General features: G+C 38.9%; 1 protein-coding gene and 1 pseudogene across 4 annotated transcripts in view; one reads left to right on the plus strand and one right to left on the minus strand.

Moving 5' to 3' along the window:
• UMAD1 (UBAP1-MVB12-associated (UMA) domain containing 1) overlaps positions 1-20,284 on the plus strand; it is a 266,139-nt gene that overhangs the window by 97,320 nt on the left and 148,535 nt on the right. The window lies entirely within an intron of this gene.
• The window catches only part of LOC134380067 (5-azacytidine-induced protein 2-like), a 56,193-nt pseudogene continuing 46,631 nt past the window's right edge, over positions 10,723-20,284 (minus strand).

Consider the following 20,284-nt stretch of genomic DNA (forward strand, 5'->3'; position numbering starts at 1 on the left):
ACTGGAGCAATATAATTAGGGTAAGCTATTGCATCTGCACTTGTATCACAGCAACTGAATTTGAAACCAGCTGCAAAATGGTGACTAATCTCTCTGGCAAGCCCACATGAGAGTGCTGTACAATAAGCCAGCTTCTGCCTCACGAGCACATGTTTCTTTGACTCGCCTCTGAGCAGGTGATGGTGATGATGCAATCTGATTATACTTTTGAATGTATTCTAACCACAGTCAACAGTTGAGTCTCACAAGGGATTTCACAAAAGACTTCAAACCGAGTATATGTTTTTTCAGATAGCTTCAACTGTGGAAGGCCATGGAAACTATTTTTTTTCATCTTAGTGACTGTAGTACTTTGCAGTGCCTTATAATCTCAAGTTTGGGAGGCTTAATTCATTTTCACATGTGAAATGAAAATGAGAAAAATAACATGGAAAGAAGAAGGTACATGTACTGGGAGCTCTTATTCAGAATTGTTCACAACTACTTATACTGATCAATTAAAATAATTAAACTGTCCAGACTGTTTAATTCTGTACAAACAGGAGATGGTAAATTAGTGGGCTGTGAAGTGTTTAAATGGTACACTAACCTTTTCATATTCAGAGATGCACCTCCCTAGCTATTATGTGTCCTGATGAGGTGATATTTAACAGTGTCTTGAACATTAAAGGTGTTTAATAAATACTTAGTTTGATTTGGACTTGAGCCTTTATTTTTCATCTTTGAAGGGAATAATAGTTTCTTCTTCCAGTGTACCACAAAGGGACATGGTGAGGATGAATAAAGCCGTCTGTTTGAGAATGTATGTCATCTTTGGGGAAAAAAGTGCTACAAATGGTTAGTTTAGAAATAGAATACTTAGAAATTGCTTGTTAATCTTAATTGTAAATATCCAAAAAATATATGATATAGCTTTCAATAAAGGACATGAACTCCACAAGACCATTAAATTACAAAACTTGTAAATTATACCTCTTTGAGAGTAAAGGGGCTAATAAGGTCTAAAAAGCCCTAGCCTGGTGGTACTCAAACTTGGGGTACAGCAGAATGACTTTGGATGTGTGTCAGAAGTGAAGAAGCCTGGGCCTCATCCTGATCCCTTCTGATTTTGTAGATTTGGAGTGGGTCCCAGGCACCTGTGTTTTTAATTATTTCCTTCTCTAACTACTCCCCTCCGTGATTTTGATACATGCCAACATTTGAGAAACACTTACCCAGACTACTATAGTATTTTGGTAGTATAGACTACTAAGTGTAAGTATAGAACTATAGTCTAGACTACTAAACTTCCTAATAACCAGACAAAAGAAAATTTTTCATTTTCATCAGGAGAAATAAACTGTTCATGATAATTATAAAGACTTTTTGAAAAAACATAGTAGTTATTGTCTTCAATAGTGATTTTGTAGAAGAAGCCAATATGTTCTTTCAGGTATTTTTATTTAAACTTTTAATAAAAATAAGAAGTATTTTACTCAAGAACTAAAAGCCTTCAGTGAAAGCTAAGTGAATTGAGTGCAGGTGTACTGCCTTCTGGTAATCTGAATTTTTAGAAAAGTAGCATTCAGAATACCTGGAGGAATGGGTGGTTAGCATGTTTGTGGGTTGAATTGTCACCCTCAAAAAGATAAGTTTAAGTCTTAACCTCAGTACCTGTGAATGTGACCTCATTTGGAAATAGAGTCTTTGCAGATGTAATCAAGTTAAGATGTCATACTAATTGATCAGTATTGGGCCCTCATTTAGTGACTGATGTCTTTATAAGAGGGAGTTTTGGACACAGAGACCACACACAGAGGAAAAGGGCATGTGACAACAGAGGCAGAGATTGGAGTGACACAGCTACAAGCCAGGGAACACCAAGGATTGCAGGCTACCAACAGAAGCTAGGAAGAGGCAAGGAACGATCCTCCCCTAGAGCCTTCAGGGAGCATAGCCCTGCTGACACCTTGATTTCCGACTTTTAGTCTCCAAACTGTGAGAGAGCAAATTTCGTTTGTTTTAAGCCACCAAGTTTGTGCTATTTCGTTATACCAGCCTCAGGAAACTACTATAGCATGTGAATGTTTCTTCTCTCACTTGGATTTTTTGACTGAAGCTAGATAAGAAAAACATTGAAGTTTCTTTTCTCACATATTGTACATGTATATAGAGGTTTATGTGCATTGGACCTGCCACTGTCAAATTCAAATTCTATTTAAAGTGTCAAGGCACCTGTCTGGTATTGTTACTACCTGAAAACCACTGTACCTCTGCATGATTTCCAGCTGTAGGGGTTCCTGCCACTGGGACCCAGCTTTTCCTTAAAGAGAAGCTCATGCATTTGAACCAGTACTAAATGGTGATGTCAGAGTTTTTTATAGAACATGGAAAAGACTTTTGTCATCAGCAAGAACTGGTCACCTTCCATGATCTCCCAGTGGAATGAAAACTCTCTTTCACACCAGGGAAGATCTTCACCGAGTCAATGAATCAGCCATTTGTGCTGCCTCTTCCTTCTCCTGATCTTTTGTGACCACCCAGGAGGATTTTGGCTACATGTCCTCCCTGTGATTTTATTGACCTCCCCATCTATACCTATTCTCCTTCACTGACCCAGTTCCCAACCCTTAGGACCTCCATTCTGTGGTAGGGTGATTTGGCCCTTACTGTAGATATCCCTACAGCCAGCTCTACATGACAATAGGTTACCTCTACTCGGGAAAATCCTGGCCATGACACTTCTCAGCTGGGGAAAAGTAGGCAAGTCACTTAATCTCTTTGAGCGTCAATTTCCTCATTTATAAAACCCATGTCAGAGGTTGATGCACGGATTAAATGAATAGCCGTATCTGGCACATAGGAAGCCCTCAAGAAATGGTTATCTCTGGTTGCTATGTGAATAGTATCAAGATTCTGATAGCCTTTTCACTATATTCCTTCTCATTCATTCATGTATTCAATCATGTATTCATTCATTCATTCAGCAGCATTTATAGCTGTCCTACCATATGTCAGTCATTTTGCTAGGCATTAGGAATAAATGGTGAATATGATAGATACAGTCTGTGCCCTCATGGAACTGACAGTCCAGTTGGAGAGATAGAAATTAATTATATGATCACCCAAATATTTGTAAAACTACAACATTGATGAGTGCTATGAGAGCAGATGACCAAATATGGAATGTTGAGGAAGTCTTCTCTTAGTAAGTAGTATTTGAACTGAAAATGGAAACATGAATGCGTTAACTGGGTAGAAAGGGGAGGGGAATAAGAGAGTTTGAGACTAAAGGAATAGCAATGGGTAATGGAGTTTTGGTGGGAGGGAAGTAGCAAGTTTGGTGAGTTGGAAAAAGGCCCTCAGGCTGTTGTGCAGAGAACCATGAGGGAGCATGGAACAGGATAAGGCTGGGGAGTTAGGTAGACCCAAGTCTAGACCTTGTGGGCTCTGCTAATGTCTTTATCTTGAAAAGTATATCTTGAGCAGTGGAAGCCAATGATGAACATATGGGTTTGAAAAGATGCTCCATTTTCTTCCTGTATTTGAGAGGACTCAGCCCTCTCATACAGATGCTGCTCATTCTCTCACACACTTTGGGACATGGCTTCTGTGATTAGGGCTGTCAGTCTCTTGCAGCCACTCTGCACTGAAATCCATTTCTCTTTTACCTTATTAATATGGCCACCATCTTTTGAACTTGGTACCACCTGACTTTGCCCACTGCTGTTCTCTGTTCACTCTGGGTTGTACCCCCAACTTCACAGGGCCCTTTGACTTGGTTTCTTCCCCTTCCTAGATCCTGTAGCCAACCTGGGCAACTAAGTCCATTATGATGCCCCCAGCTAACACTGACCCTCAATCTTTTGTTCTCCAAAGACTTTCTTTTGTCAGTGACTTCCACCTTTTCTACTCCAATAGTTCCCTGCTGTGGCCTTGCTTTAGAATATATAGTCACTCAGAATGGTCCCACCTCAGAAATCTTAAATATTAAACTCAGAAATCCTGCTCTCTGATGTCAAGTTGTCTCTCTTTCCTGCCACTGTTCCCATTTGTTCACCTAATTCACTGAAGCTATTTGCTCAATCTCTCATCACTCCCTGATTTCTTAGCCAGTCTAGGGCCTGTCGTCAGTCTTTGCAGTGTAGTGAAATCAGGTCTTTATTATTTTGATCCCTGCCAGTTTTAAATTCTGAATAAACCCACCCTTTCCCTTTACCTATCACTGCTCCCAGGCTGCTAAGAATTCCTGAAGGAAATCATAACTGTGCTTACAGTTACTTGTTGCTTTCCAGTTATCTGAGTTGCCAGATCTCTTTAGTCCTGTCTCATCAGCTTTGTCTTAACAGGGTGGATTTCAACCTTGGCTGTACATTGGAATCACAGGGGGTGCTCTAAAAAACTACCAATGCCTGGATTTTAACCCTAGAGATTCTGATGTAATTGGCCTAGAAAACACATGGAAGGGACTTTTAGATGTTTCCTAAATGATTCTAATGTGCAGCCAAAGTTGAGAACCACTGTGCTAATGTGCCCACAGAGGCTGATGGGTATGTTTGCCTCTTCTTCAGCTTTCTATTAGCCCTAATTGTGAGCAGATGATCTTGTCTCATCCAGCTTCTCTTCCTTTTTCTACCTTTAAATCTACCTGTAATTGCATTCATACTTGCTTAGTTCATTCTTTTTTTTTAGAGAAAAAAATGTCTACATCTTCATGGTTCACTCCTTCAAAGTTGCACTGGGTGTCAATCTCTCTTACCTCCTCCACTCTTGTTCTGAGCCAGGTGATCTGAGTGGCTAGGTTTAAAAATAGGCATGTACTGATAATCATACATTTTCTCTTAAAAAACAAAACAAACAAAAAACCTGGGGGAAAAAGCCCCACACCACCAAACCTGACTTTAAGCAATGTTAAACAGAAGGGTGATGATTTTCAAAGCAAATACTATTTGATGAAATATAGTTGGTGTGATACCTAGAAGATGGTTGGGGCTGGATAGGGGCAGTCATAGGAGTGGTGGTGGTGGTGGGATTGTAATGTTATACTAAAACTGTTGAACTTTGATTTGTAAATATGTTGAAAGTTCTTTTCTCCTGGGTGGAAGGAGTAAAATGATCACATACGTGTTTTAAGGACAGAACTATGGTAGCAGTGTAGGGCATGAACATGTGGTAGCCATTTGCCATGGCCTAAGCAAGAAGAAATGATAAAGTCCTGGACTAGGGTAGTGTCATGGGGATGAAAGAGGAAAAAACCAGCTTCTAGAGGTATTTTAGAGGTAGAATCAAGAGGATTTGGTCATATTGCATTCTAGAGAATTATATCAGACTCATAGGTCTTTTAAGTTATTTGCTCATAGTAATTAAGTAACCGAAAAGACTCAGAGTTTTCAGAAAAAATTTTTTGAAAGAATATAAATTTTTTCTATGGAGCACAATGTTAGAGCAAATTTGAAATATGATATTTTATTAGTGATTCAAAATGTTTATAACACTCCACTAAAATGTATACAAGAAGGTTTAAGTATAAAAATACCAGAGTCAGAAGTGTTTGGACTGTATACCCTGGATTTGAACTCATCTCCTACTCTAGCTAACCTGGTGATCTTGAGCAAGTTGCTTAACATTGCTAGGCTTCATTTTCCTTATCTGTAAAATTGAGATAGTAAGAGAGTCCACTCTGTAGGACTGTGAGGAATACTAGAGATAAATATGAGCAATTATTATTTTGTGTTATATAGTCTATTTTAGATAAATATTCTTTCAGCTTCTGCTTGGATTACTTGCTGTAGCCATTGAGATTCCCTAAAATATTCTTGTTATGTAGTAAGCAAATGCAATGAGTAATTCGTGTCCCTTTTAACAAAATATTTATTGACTGAGTATTAGTCAACTGATATGTTTGACTTGGTAAATATAAAAAAGTTGATGATCCCATGAAGTTCCAGTTGAGTGTTTTTTCCTGAAATTTACTTTACTCATTGTTCTTAACTGTTATAATCTGTAAGTTCTGTGAAGAGAAACAAATAGGCAGAACAGTAAAGAAATGGGAAACAATTATTTTTCCCAGATTTTCTATTTTCCACACCTTCTATTTCCAGCTCTTCCATGAATACTTCTGGGCAGTCGCTTCTGTTGTATTGATTACTGGTGTCCCAGTTATCTTGTGTAAGAAACTACCCCAAATTTAGTGGCATAAAACAATTACTTATTATCTCATATGTCAGTGGGTTGACTGGGCTTAACTGGGCAGTTATTGCTGGAGCTCTTTCATGTGGTTGTAATCAAGTGTCTGCTTGGGTTGCTGTCATCACAAAACTCTGCTGGGCTTGATGTCCAAGTTGGCTTACTCTTGTGACTGCCAGTTGATGCTGGCCAATCTAAGGCTGTGAATAAGAATACAGTACCACACACAGCCTTTCCATGTTGCTTGGGTTTCTCATAAAGTGGTGGCTGAGTTCTAAGAGTGAGCATTAGGAGAGGCAGGAAGTAGGAGCTTCCAGGCCATGTAAGAGCTGGTCCCATCAGTTCTACCATGTTCCACTGGTGAAAGTAGCCTCAGGGTATTCCCAAGTTCAAGGGTATAGAGAAATAAATACTAGCTTTTAATGGAGAAATATTGCCAAAGAGCATGTGTGATAGGAGATACTGTTGTGGCCAATTTTAGAAAATAAAATTGTCACAATCAGTGAGTACAGGAAAGGTAGAGAAGACACCAATATTTTCATCACATTAAAAAATTAATAGACATTTTATTTTGGAATAGTTTTAGATTTGCAGAAAAGTTGCAATTTTAGTGCAGATCATTTCTTTCTGTTCTTCATCTAGCTTCCCCTGATGCTAAAATCTTACATAGCCAAGACAGATTTGTGAGTACTAAGAAATTAACATTGGTACAATACTATTAATAAACCACAGACATTATTTGGATTTTGCCAGTTTTTCTCTGATATTCTTTTTCTATTCCAGGATCCAATCTAGGATACTACATTGCATCTAGCCAGGTTGTATTTTAACATGTTAACCAATCTCTCTCATGCAGATAATTCTTCTCCATCTTGCTCAACCCATTAGGAAATGATTTGCTTTCAAATATACATCTTTATAAATAGTAAGAAGTTAAAAATATGGTCCAAGTCAGTTGGAGCATCAGTGATCTCTAAAATACATTTTAGCCTTTTTTAGGATGCTGTAAAACATTTTCTAATGAGTTGCTATTAGTCTTCTAACATGGGAAAAATAAAGTTTCTAGTAGTATATATAACATCATAGCCATTTTGGGTGTTTTTAAAATTTCCTTGTTAACTTTAGACCTTAATCTTTGTTGTATTTGTGACAGAACAAAATTAAAAAAGACTTAAATCTGTGTGCATAGGACTTTAACATTGCACTTGAAATTTATAGACTTCAACATAACCACCATTTTTTGGTGATCCAACATTCAGTCTGATTTTCCACCTCATTGAAAACATTCTCCAGCTGCTGCCGAGTGATTTCATAAATTGCATTCATGATCCTGGCTCAAAGTTCCTTTAAAGAATGTGGTCTGGATGAATACACAACAGTTTTAACACAGTCCCATAAAATATAGTTCAGTGGGATAGGTCAAGTTTAAAGTTGCAGAAGGATTTCATAAACACCCCGAGTAGATGGGTACTAAAACTTCCAGTGTGTTATATGGAAAAACCTTATAAAGGATGGCAGTGTTCCAGAGGTAGATTAAGTTGGTCATCTATGAAACAATTCCTACTACTGATGATTCTTAATAGTACCACCTGCTAGTTCTTTCATATTAAATTGTGTGAAATAACACATTTTGTAAACTGATGAACTACTTATTTGTTTAATAAACCTATCAATGAAAGAAATCTCTGTCATAAGAAATGGAGTTATTTATTAGGCCTGAAAGGTTTGAAGCCAATGAAATGTCAGGCATTTTTGTGGACAAAGAGTACTGTAATGTGGCATTGTTTTTTAAAACAGCAGCAAGTAGCATACCATACCCAGTTGACATGTTTGTCCTTTATTTGGCAGGAAACTCCAGAATCTCTGGGTAATAGCTGAATGCCAAGTTAAACCTCAGAAAGATATCAGTGGTCTTGGTATATAGTTCTAGGCTATAAGTATGCACCGAAGGCTGACATTTTCGGTGCTTCACTGATGCATTTCCTTTGCTTATTTTATTTTTTTTAGTGAGTATCTTTCATATAGTCATGATAATCGTCATCCTAGAAAACAAGGCAAAACAATATAAACTTCATATCCCTAAATTAGAATTGTTGTTCCCTTGTTAGAATAGATACTGCTCACGTTTGAAATTAATATGATTACATGAAATTAATGATACACAGAAAACTTTAGCAATATGTGATAGTTATGACTGTACAGGCTGGTGTGTCGCCAGACATTGTGCAGAATTAATCTCAGAGCAGTTTTTAATATTAGCCAGTCATGATAATTGAAGTTAGATATTCTGCTAAAATACCTTACTGATTTTCAGTTCTGTCACTGAACTTTTCTTTAAATGTTCATAATAATATATGAGTTATTTATACTTACATATTTTATGTTTAACATACTCTATTTGTATTAGTAGCTTGGAGCTGTTTTTGTTTTTTGCAGCTGGTGAGTGTAGGGATCCGAATCCTTGACTTTGGTATTGTAACACTGCGCTCCAACCAAGCTTAGAACTATCTTGAATCTAGCTAGTGCATGCCAAGACAAATTTTCCACATATTTATAAAATTAATTATAGATTTATATAATCCTTGATGAATGTCTCTCCTTAGAGAAGAAGATATGAGTGTAATTTCTGGTTCTTTTAGATAATTCTGAACTTTTGATTTTATTGCATTTTGCTACAGTTTGGATATGTGTGGCCCTCCAAAATTCATGTTAAAATCTGATCCCCAGTGTGGCAGTGTTGGAAGGAGGGGCCAAATGGGAGATTTTGGGGTCGTGAGGGTGGATCCCTCATGAATAGATTAAAGCCCTCCCTGGGGAGGGAGTGAGAGGGTGAGGAATGGGTAAGTTCCCTAGAAAGGCAGGTTGTTACAAAGAGCCTGGCATCTCCACTTCCTCTTTCTTGCTTCCTCTCTCACCATGGCGGCCCTTTCTCTTTCCACCATGAGTAGAAGCAGCCTGAGACCCTCTCCAGATGCAGCTGCCCCAGAATCATGAGTCAAATCAACCTCTTTTCTTTATAAGCCAGTCTCAGATATTCTGTTATAGCAAAACAAGAACAGACTAATACACATTTTCAAAGGAATGTAATCTCCTTTTTCATGTTCTTGTTATAGTTAAGAATTAGTAGTGTATGCTTTAATACCAAAGTATTGGTCTATTCTCCCCCCCTTTTTTAAAACTTTTGATAACTTTGACCAATATTATTATAAAGTTACTATAGGGCTATAGTCTTAAATTCATTTTGCATATTGTTCCTCGTTCTGTAATTCTGGAGAGACTGTTAGTTCATGAGTCTGAGCTTTGAGTCTCCTGTAGAATGATTTCAGGCCTGCTAGGTCAGATTAAACTGTTAGATTTGCTCCAGTGCAGATGTGAGTCTTCTCTTAGTTCCCAGAAATTCTCTGGTTCCTGTACCTTGGGGTTGTAGCTAACCTCTATTTATTATGGTTAAGATTTTTAATTTTAATTATGGCAATTAGATTTGAACCCTTAAAAAGTTTATGAATGTAGGAAGCTTGTACTTTTGAAATTATCTTCTAAAAAAGCTATATTTTGATGTTTTTAGTTAAATATCTCTCTCTATTCAGCTTTTGCCCAAGTAAATTTGAAAGATTTGTTATTTTCCATTAAATGGAAAAGTATGTAAACATTACTGTACATTTGAAGTTTTATCATAAATATTCAAGACCATAAAGAATATTGTTAAAGTAAGCCCTTCACCACAACATGCTGAAACTAAATGCCTAGCCTAAAAGGTTTTTATGATCTGTCTTGTTTTCTATTCTTCCCTTAAAATGAAATAGTTAACTGTCATTTACATTAATTTGCATTAACCACCTTATGATATATCTTTTGTTCTTTAAAGCAAAGTGGTATGCTAGCTAACCTTATTTTTTCATTCATAAAGCAATGTTTTTAACCCCAAATGCATTAACTAAAAATTTCCCACAATGCTCAGGAAATATTTAAGATCTAAGACTACTATACCAAAAGCATTTTATTCAATTTTATTTGTATCTTTATATAGTAAATAAAAGATTATAAAGTGTTTTACTTATACTCCTAAAAGTGTGCTTAATGAATATATTGTGAACAAGGTATTATTTTAGTAGTTTCTGTTATGCAACACTTGGGTCTCACAAAACTAATGGTGTAAAAAAATTTCCAGGAACACATCAAATAAATTACTGCTTGATAGACAATGATTTGTCCATGAAGAGTGATTAAGCCTTAAATGAATACTATTGCAAGGTCAGTCAAAGAGAAAAGTTGGTGTTGGGTGATTGTTAGCATACCACTCTTGAGGACATGAATATTATATCTAGAAGTAACATATCATAGGATCATTAGAAAGAAAGATAGTATAATTTAAAGGTAATTTTTTAAGGTACAAAATGTACAAATGCACACACACACATTGATGACTTCTGCAAACTTTTATTTCATGTCCACTTTTAGTTAGTTATACGGGTTTCTTGGAGAACCACTGGGGGAAATCCCACATTCTTATTCTAAATATGAATCTCTTCAGAATTTATTCTTATAAAGGCAATTTGATTATGTTGACTGAATAGTTTTACTCTTAGTTTTCCCAAAGGCTGCCTCACTCAATTTAGAAGGATTTGGGAACACCCACAAATTATCTTCCATAGAATTTTTGCCATACGAGTTGTATTCCTGAAGGTTTATGCCATTGTTAGGAATGGATATCTCATTGTCTGTCCATGACTGGAGAATTGCTTTTTTGGTAAAATTTTTACATCTCCTGGTAAAGGGGAAGCTGTGATATTTCTTATGAAGAATTTTGCCATTTTGTGAGAGAGAGGGTTGTCTTTTTTTTTTTTTTTTGTCGATATACATTGTGGCTGATTATTGTTGCCCATCACCAAAATCTCCCTCCCTCCTCCCTCCCCCCGTCCCCCCCACCAATGTCCCCTCTGTTTGCTTGTCATATCAACTTCAAGTAATTGTGGTTGTTATATCTTCTTCCCCCCCCCCCCGGTTTTTTTCTCTGTGTGTGTGTGTGTGTGTGTGTGTGTGTGTGTGTGTGTGTGTGTGTGTGAATTTATCTATTAATTTTTAGCTCCCACGAATAAGTGAGAACATGTGGTATTTCTCTTTCTGTGCCTGACTCGTTTCACTTAATATAATTCTCTCAAGGTCCATCCATGTTGTTACAAATGGCAGTATTTCATTCGTTTTTATAGCTGAGTAGTATTCCATTGTGTAGATGTACCACATTTTCCATATCCACTCATCTGACGATGGACATTTGGGCTGGTTCCAACTCTTGGCTATTGTAAAGAGTGCTGCGATGGACATTGGGGAACAGGTATACCTTCGACTTGATGATTTCCATTCCTCTGGGTATATTCCCAACAGTGGGATAGCTGGGTCGTATGGTAGATCTATCTGCAATTGTTTGAGGAACCTCCATACCATTTTCCATAGAGGCTGCACCATTTTGCAGTCCCACCAACAATGTATGAGAGTTCCTTTTTCTCCACAACCTCACCAGCATTTATCGTTCAGAGTCTTTTGGGTTTTAGCCGTCCTAACTGGGGTTAGATGGTATCTCAGTGTGGTTTTGATTTGCATTTCCCGGATGCTGAGTGATGTTGAGCATTTTTTCATATGTCTGTTGGCCATTTGTATATCTTCCTTAGAGAAATGCCTACTTAGCTCTTTTGCCCATTTTTTAATTGGGTTGCTTGTTTTTTTCTTGTAAAGTTGTTTGAGTTCCTTATATATTCTGGATATTAATCCTTTGTCAGATGTATATTTTGCAGATATTTTCTCCCACTCTGTTGGTTGTCTTTTAACTCTGTTAATTGTTTCTTTTGCTGTGCAGAAGCTTAGTTAGATATAATCTCATTTGTTTATTTTTCCTTTGGTTGCCCATGCTTTTGGGGTCATATTCATGAAGTCTGTGTCCAGTCCTATTTCCTGAAGTGTTTCTCCTATGTTTTCTTTAAGAAGTTTTATTGTTTCAGGGTGTATATTTAAATCCTTAATCGATTTTGAGTTGATTTTAGTATACGGTGAGAGGTATGGGTCTAGTTTCATTCTCCTGCATATGGATATGCAGTTATCCCAGCACCATTTGCTGAAGAGGCAGTCCCTTCCCCAGTGAATAGGCTTGGTGCCTTTGTCAAAGATCAGATGGCAGTAAGTGTGTGGGTTGATTTCTGGATTCTCTATTCTATTCCATTGATCAGTGTGTCTGATTTTATGCCAGTACCATACTCTTGGTTATTATAGCTTTGTAGTACAGCTTAAAGTCAGGTAGTGTTATGCCTCCAGCTTTATTTTTTTTGCTCAGCATTGCTTTGGCTATGCGTGGTCTTTTATTGTTCCATATAAATGTCTGGATAGTTCTTTCCATTTCTGAGAAAAATGTCTTTGGAATTTTGATGGGGATTGCATTGAATTTGTATATCACTTTGGGTAGTATGGACATTTTCACTATGTTGATTCTTCCAATCCAAGAGCATGGGATATCTTTCCATCTTCTTGTATCCTCTCTAATTTCTCTCAGCAGTGGTTTGTAGTTCTCATTATAGAGATTTTTCACGTCCTTGGTTAACTCAATTCCTAAGTATTTTATTTTTTTGGTGGCTATTGTAAATGGGCAGGCTTTCTTGATTTCTCGTTCTGCATGTTCACTATTGGAGAAAAGAAATGCTACTGATTTTTGTGTGTTGATTTTGTATCCTGCTACTGTGCTGAAATCATTTATCAATTCCAAGAGTTTTTTTGTAGAGGTTTTAGGCTGTTCGATATATAGGATCATGTCATCTGCAAACAGGGACAGTTTGACTTCATCTTTTCCAATCTGTTTTTTTTTGGCCAATAGCATTTATTTTGCAAATGTTCATTTCCCTTCATTTGTATGATAATGTCATCTAAGGGTGACTTAGCCTCATTTCAATGTATTAATAGACAATATTAGTGTAAAGAGATTTGTACAGGCATCCAAAGTAGATCCCTTTCTTTGTACTAGGTCTGGCATTCCCTTAGTCTCTTTGTTTTTTTTTTTTGTTTGTTTGTTTTTTTAATTTTATTTTGTCGATATACATTGTGGCTGATTATTGCTCCCCATCACCAAAACCTTCCTCCCTTCTCCCTCCCCCCCCAACAATGTCCTTTCTGTTTGCTTGTCGTATCAACTTCAAATAATTGTGGTTGTTATATATCCCCCCCCCCCAGTTTTTGTGTGTGTGTGTGAATTTATATATTAATTTTTAGCTCCCACCAATAAGTGAGAAAATGTGGTATTTCTCTTTCTGTGCCTGACTCGTTTCACTTAATATAATTCTCTCAAGGTCCACCCATGTTGTTGCAAATGGCAGTATTTCACTCGTTTTTAGAGCTGAGTAGTATTCCATTGTGTAGATGTACCACATTTTCCATATCCACTCATCCGATGATGGACATTTGGGCTGGTTCCAACTCTTGGCTATTGTAAAGAGTGCTGCGATGAACATTGGGGAACAGGTATACCTTCGACTTGATGATTTCCATTCCTCTGGGTATATTCCCAGCAGTGGGATAGCTGGGTCATATGGTAGATCTATCTGCAATTGTTTGAGGAACCTCCATACCATTTTCCATAGAGGCTGCACCATTTTGCAGTCCCACCAACAATGTAGGAGAGTTCCTTTTTCTCCGCAACCTCGCCAGCATTTATCGTTCAGAGTCTTTTGGATTTTAGCCATCCTAACTGGGGTTAGATGGTATCTCAATGTGGTTTTGATTTGCATTTCCCGGATGCTGAGTGATGTTGAGCATTTTTTCATATGTCTGTTGGCCATTTGTATATCTTCCTTAGAGAAATGCCTACTTAGCTCTTTTGCCCATTTTTTAATTGGGTTGCTTGTTTTCTTCTTGTAAAGTTGTTTGAGTTCCTTATATATTCTGGATATTAATCCTTTGTCAGATGTATATTTTGCAGATATTTTCTCCCACTCTGTTGGTTGTCTTTTAACTCTGTTAATTGTTTCTTTTGCTGTGAAGAAGCTTTTTAGTTTGATATAATCCCATTTGTTTATTTTTCCTTTGGTTGCCCGTGCTTTTGGGGTCGTATTCATGAAGTCTGTGCCCAGTCCTATTTCCTGAAGTGTTTCTCCTATGTTTTCTTTAAGAAGTTTTATTGTTTCAGGGTGTATATTTAAATCCTTAATCGATTTTGAGTTGATTTTAGTATACGGTAAGAGGTATGGATCTAGTTTCATTCTCCTGCATATGGATATCCAGTTATCCCAGCACCATTTGCTGAAGAGGCAGTCCCTTCCCCAGTGAATAGGCTTGGTGCCCTTGTGAAAGATCAGATGGCAGTAAGTGTGTGGGTTGATTTCTGGATTCTCTATTCTATTCCATTGATCAGTGTGTCTGTTTTTATGCCAGTACCATACTGTTTTGGTTATTATAGCTTTGTAGTATAGCTTAAAGTCAGGTAGTGTTATGCCTCCAGCTTTATTTTTTTGCTGAGCATTGCTTTGGCTATGCATGGTCTTTTATTGTTCCATATAATTGTCTGGATAGTATTTTCCATTTCTGAGAAAAATGTCTTTGGAATTTTGATGGGGATTGCATTGAATTTGTATATCACTTTGGGGAGTATGGACATTTTCACTATGTTGATTCTTCCAATCCAAGAGCATGGGATATCTTTCCATCTTCTTGTATCCTCTCTAATTTCTCTCAGCAGTGGTTTGTAGTTCTCATTATAGAGATTTTTCACCTCCTTGGTTAACTCAATTCCTAAGTATTTTATTTTTTTGGTGGCTATTGTAAATGGGCAGGCTTTCTTGATTTCTCGTCCTGCATGTTCACTGTTGCAGAAAAGAAATGCTACTGATTTTTGTGTGTTGATTTTGTATCCTGCTACTGTGCTGAAATCACTTATCAATTCCGAGAGTTTTTTTGTAGAGGTTTTAGGCTGTTCGATATATAGGATCATGTCATTTGCAAACAGGGACAGTTTGACTTCATCTTTTCCAAACTGGATGCCCTTTATGTCCTTCTCTTCTCTGATTGCTCTGGCTAGTACTTCCAAGACTATGTTGAATAGGAGTGGTGAGAGTGGGCATCCTTGTCTAGTTCCTGTTCTTAAAGGAAAAGCTTTCAGCTTTTCCCCATTCAGGATGATATTGGCAGTGGGTTTGGCATATATGGCTTTAATTATGTTGAGATACTTTCCCTCTATACCTAACTTATAGAGGGTCTTTGTCATGAATGAGTGCTGAACTTTATCAAATGCTTTTTCAGCATCTATAGAGATGATCATATGGTCCTTGTGTTTGAGTTTATTAATATGGTGTATCACATTTATTGATTTGCGTATGTTGAACCAACCTTGCATCCCTGGGATGAATCCCACTTGATCATGGTGAATAATTTTACGTATGTGTTGCTGTATTCTGTTTGCTAGTATTTTAGTGAGGATTTTTGCATCTATATTCATCAAGGATATCAGCCTGTAGTTTTCTTTTCTGGTTATATCTTTACCTGGTTTTGGTATCAGGATGATGTTTGCTTCATAGAATGAGTTTGGGAGATTTGCGTCTTTTTCAGTCTTTTGGAATAGTTTGTAAAGAATCGGTGTCAATTCCTCTTTGAATGTTTGGTAAAATTCTGCTGTGAATCCATCTGGTCCTGGGCTTTTCTTTGTTGGGAGCCTTCTGATAACAGCTTCAATCTCCTTTATTGTTATTGGTCTGTTCAAATTTTCTACGTCTTCACGGTTCAGTTTTGGGAGCTTGTGTGTGTCCAGAAATTTATCCATTTCCTCCAGATTTTCAAATTTGTTGGCGTATAGTTGTTTATAGTAGTCTCGAATGATTCCTTGTATTTCAGATGAATCAGTTGTAATATCGCCTTTTTCATTTCTAATTTTGGTTATTTGAGTCTTCTCTCTTCTTTTTTTTTGTTAGCCATGCTAATGGTTTGTCAATTTTATTTATCTTTTCAAGAAACCAACTGTTTGATTCATTGATCTGTTGTATTGTTTTTTGGGTTTCAATTTCATTCAGTTCAGCTCTGATCTTAATGATTTCTTTCCATCTGCGAACTTTAGGTTTGGATTGTTCTTGTTTTTCTAGTTCTTTAAGGTGAAGTGTTAGGTTGTTCACTTGCCATCTTTCCATTCTTCTGAGGTGAGCATTCAATGCAATAAATTTCCCCCTTAATACTGCTTTTGCAGTATCCCACAGGTTTTGGTATGATGTATCATTATTTTCATTAATATCAAGAAATTTTTTGATTTCCTGCTTGATTTCTTCTTGGACCCATATGTCATTAAGTAGAATGCGGTTTAATTTCCATGTGTTTGTATAGTTTCCAGAGTTTCGTTTGTTATTAATTTCTGGTTTTAATCCATTGTGTTCTGAGAAAATACATGGGATAATTCCAATTTTTTTGAATTTATTGAGACTTGATTTGTGACCTAATATGTGATGTATCCTGGAGAATGATCCATGTGCTGATGAGAAGAATGAATATTCTGAGGTTGTTAGATGGAATGTTCTGTAGATATCTGCCAATTCCAATTGGTCTAGCGTCTTGTTTAGATCTTGAGTTTCTCTACTGATTCTTTGCCTAGATGATCTGTCTAATATTGACAGTGGGGTGTTCAGGTCCCTTGCTATTATGGTATTAGTGTCTATTTCCTTCTTTAGGTCTAATAGAGTTTGTTTTATAAATCTGGCTGCTCCAACATTGGGTGCGTACATTTTTATGTTTGTTATGTCTTCTTGATGGATCAGTCCTTTTATCATTAAGTAGTGTCCCTCATTGTCTCTTTTTATGGTTTTTAGTTTAAAGTCTATTTTGTCAGATATAAGAATAGCTACTCCAGCTTGTTTTTCTTTTCTGTTTGCATGGTAAATCTTTTTCCATCCTTTCACTCTTAGTCTATGTGAATCTTTATGGGTGAGGTGGGTCTCTTGTAGGCATCATATAATTGGGTCCTCCTTTTTAATCCAGTTAGCCATTCTGTGCCTTTTGATTGGGGAATTTAAGCCTTTTACATTAAGAGTTGTTATTGAAAGGTGTTGATTTATTCCTAGCATTTTATTGGTTGTTTTTTTGTCTTAGGTGTCTTTTGTTCCTTGCTTTCTGATTTACTGTTTGGTTTCTGTGTTTGTTGGTTCCTTAGGTTGTAGATAGCGTTTTTGTTTGTTTGTTTTCTCTTCATGAACACCATTTTTATTATACTAGTGAGTTTTGATTTTTCTTGGGTTTTTATGGCAGTGGTAGTTATTTTTCAGGAACCAAGCCAATACTCCCTTGAGGATTTCTTGTAAGGGTGGTCATGTGGTAGTGAACTCCCGCAGTTTTTGTTTGTCTGAGAAATATACTATTTGCCCTTCATTTCGGAAGGATAGCCTTGCAGGGTAGAGTATTCTTGGCTGGCAATCTTTGTCTTTTAGTATTTTGAATATATCATCCCATTCCTTTCTAGCTTTTAGGGTTTGTGATGAAAAGTCTGATTTTAGCCTGATTGGGGCTCCCTTATAGGTGGTTTGACGCTTCTCTCTTGCAGCTTTTAAGATTCTCTCTTTGTCTCTGAGTTTTGCCAGTTTGACTATAATATGTCTTGGAGAAGGCCTTTTTGGGTTGAATACGTTTGGAGATCGTTGAGCTTCCTGGATCTGACGATCTGTGATTTTTCCTATACCTGGGAAGTTTTCTGCCACTATTTTGTTGAATATGTTTTCAATGCTATCTCCTTTTCCCCCCACTTCTGGAATACCCATGACTCGGATATTTGATCGCTTATGGTTGTCTGATATCTCTCTCAGATTTTCTTCAATGTCTTTGATTCTTTTTTCTTTCTTTTTGTCTGCTTGTGTTATTTCAAACAGCCCATCTTCAAGTTCAGAGGTTCTCTCTTCAACTTCGACAAGCCTGCTGGTTAAACTCTCCGTTGTGTTTTTTATTCCGCTGAATATCTTCTTCAGTTCAGCAAGTTCTGCTACATTTTTTTTCAGGACATTGATTTCCTTGTACATATCCTCTTTCAGGTCTTGTATACTTTTCCTCATTTCATCATGATGTCTAGCTGAGTTATCTTGTATCTCATTCAGTTTCCTTAGAATTATCACTTGAAATTCCTTGTCAGTCATTTCAAGGGCTTCTTGTTCTATAGGATCTAGAGTTTGAGATTTATTAACTTTTGGTGGTGTACTTTCTTGATTTTTTGTATTTCTCGTATCTTTTTTTTGACGTTTATTCATTGTGACAGGGGGTTTCACAGTCCACCGGTTTGAAACTATTGACTGCCTAAGATGTTGCTGTGGTTGCCAATTTGGTATGGCTACCTCCGTGACTGCTCAGTTGGCCTCTAGTGCCTTGTGTGTGTGGTTGCCTCGGGTCTTGGTCCTCTCCGGGGAGCCACCTCTCTGGTCAGCTTGGACTCTGCTGGGCTGCTGGATCACGGGGTGGTACCGCAGGGTGTGTGGTCTCTGCTGAGCTTCTCCTTCCCGTGCAGGACTTCTCCCTGTTCCATACGGTCTGGCCCGGGCTGTTGGAACATGCAGTGGCGACCCCACAGGGTGTGTGGTTTCTGTCGAGTCTGCCTCCCTAGCCGGACGTCTCCCCACTCTGTGCGCACTGGGTTGGGCTGGGATGTGTCTTCTGCAACCCTCGTCTATCAGCTGGGCCTTGAAGACCCTGTTCGGCACCACCTTGCCCAGGAAGTCTACCAGGTTTCTGCTCAGTGCAGACGACCAGTCGCTCTGGGTGCCTATGTAGCACTGTGTAGATCTTTCTCGGGACTTATCACTTTCCTCCTGGTATTGCGGTTATTTGTGTACTTGGTTTATCTCCCACACCAGAGCGTGAGCTCCTCGAGGGAGGAGCCCACAGCACACGGTTCACCTTTGAATCCCCCTGGCGCGGACCGAGTCCGGTGCCCGCCCGCAGTCAGCTGTCCGGCAGGTTCAAGCGAACTTGAGAACTCTCTAACCACTCTATTCCTAACCAGAAATCGGTTAGGCGTTTTTCTGAACTGGTGGCCGCAGAGATGGTATCTGCCTCCCAGTAACAGGAAGTTTACCGGGGGCCGGAGCCCAGGGTGTGGTGGAGTGACAGTCGGCCCAGCCCCTACTTCCTTGCCCTCCTGATGCTGGCCGGGGACGCCCCACGCCACCAGTCCCGCCAGAGAACTGCGGAGTGAGTGGGAGGGGAGGCTGGCCTGCAGGCCCCAGGAAGTCCCACGCCGGAGCAAGCAATTGGGAAGGCTCAGTGAGGAGCTGAGCCAGGTGAGGAGGACAGGCTTGGCCAAATTGGGCCGGAGCTGCCATCACCTGAGAAAATGGAGGCAGCCCCAGGGGCGGTGAGTGGCCCGGTGGGGCAGGCAGAAGCCAGGTGGGCATATGCCCCCCAAGCAGGGCCAGGCTGGGCGTCACTCACAGGGTTGTGCCGGGTCAGGCGGCTCCTTCTCTGCCTCTCCTTTGTCATCGTCCCCGTTCTCGGCCGCCACCACCTTGGGCTGCACAGTCAGTCCCGCAGCATGGCTCGGGCGCTCCCAGGAATCTTCTTTTATGCTGGCCTGAAACCTCAAATACTGAATAGGGCAGCTGGCCGCCTTCAGCGCAGCCCCGGCCTCCGGGATCCTGGCTGCATCAACAGCAGCCCGGTGCCATGTTCCCTGTTTAGAGACTTGCTTTTGCAGCTAAGAAACAGTTCTTTTCCTGCTCCATACTTCAAAGCTGTTGCCTGTAAATGACGCAGCCTCTCCTGCCAAGGGCAAAGTGGTGGTCAGCCCCCACGACCGGCCACCAACAGTGTTCCTCCCTTACGAGATGGCAAGAGGAAGGTCCACAAGTTTCCCAGCTGCCTAAGGCCCAGTGGCCACCTTTCCCACCTCAGCTACTCTGCACCAACCACCGCAGCCACCGCCATCTTAGGATCCTCTCGGATTCTTTGGCTTTCCCATCAGTTCCTTGCCTCATGAAAGATGTTGGCAGAACTTTTGATAGCAGGGCTGCATGGAGGATATAGCTCCTGTCAGATTGGTGGTGTATACCTCCAGGGTGGCAACTGCAGGATGAGATTCAAAAGTGGTGTGCACCAGAGGCTCTTCAAGCATGTCCTCCAATGCCGCTGTAGAAAG

Source organism: Cynocephalus volans, chromosome 6, assembly GCF_027409185.1.
Source record: "Cynocephalus volans isolate mCynVol1 chromosome 6, mCynVol1.pri, whole genome shotgun sequence".
NCBI lineage: Eukaryota > Metazoa > Chordata > Mammalia > Dermoptera > Cynocephalidae > Cynocephalus > Cynocephalus volans.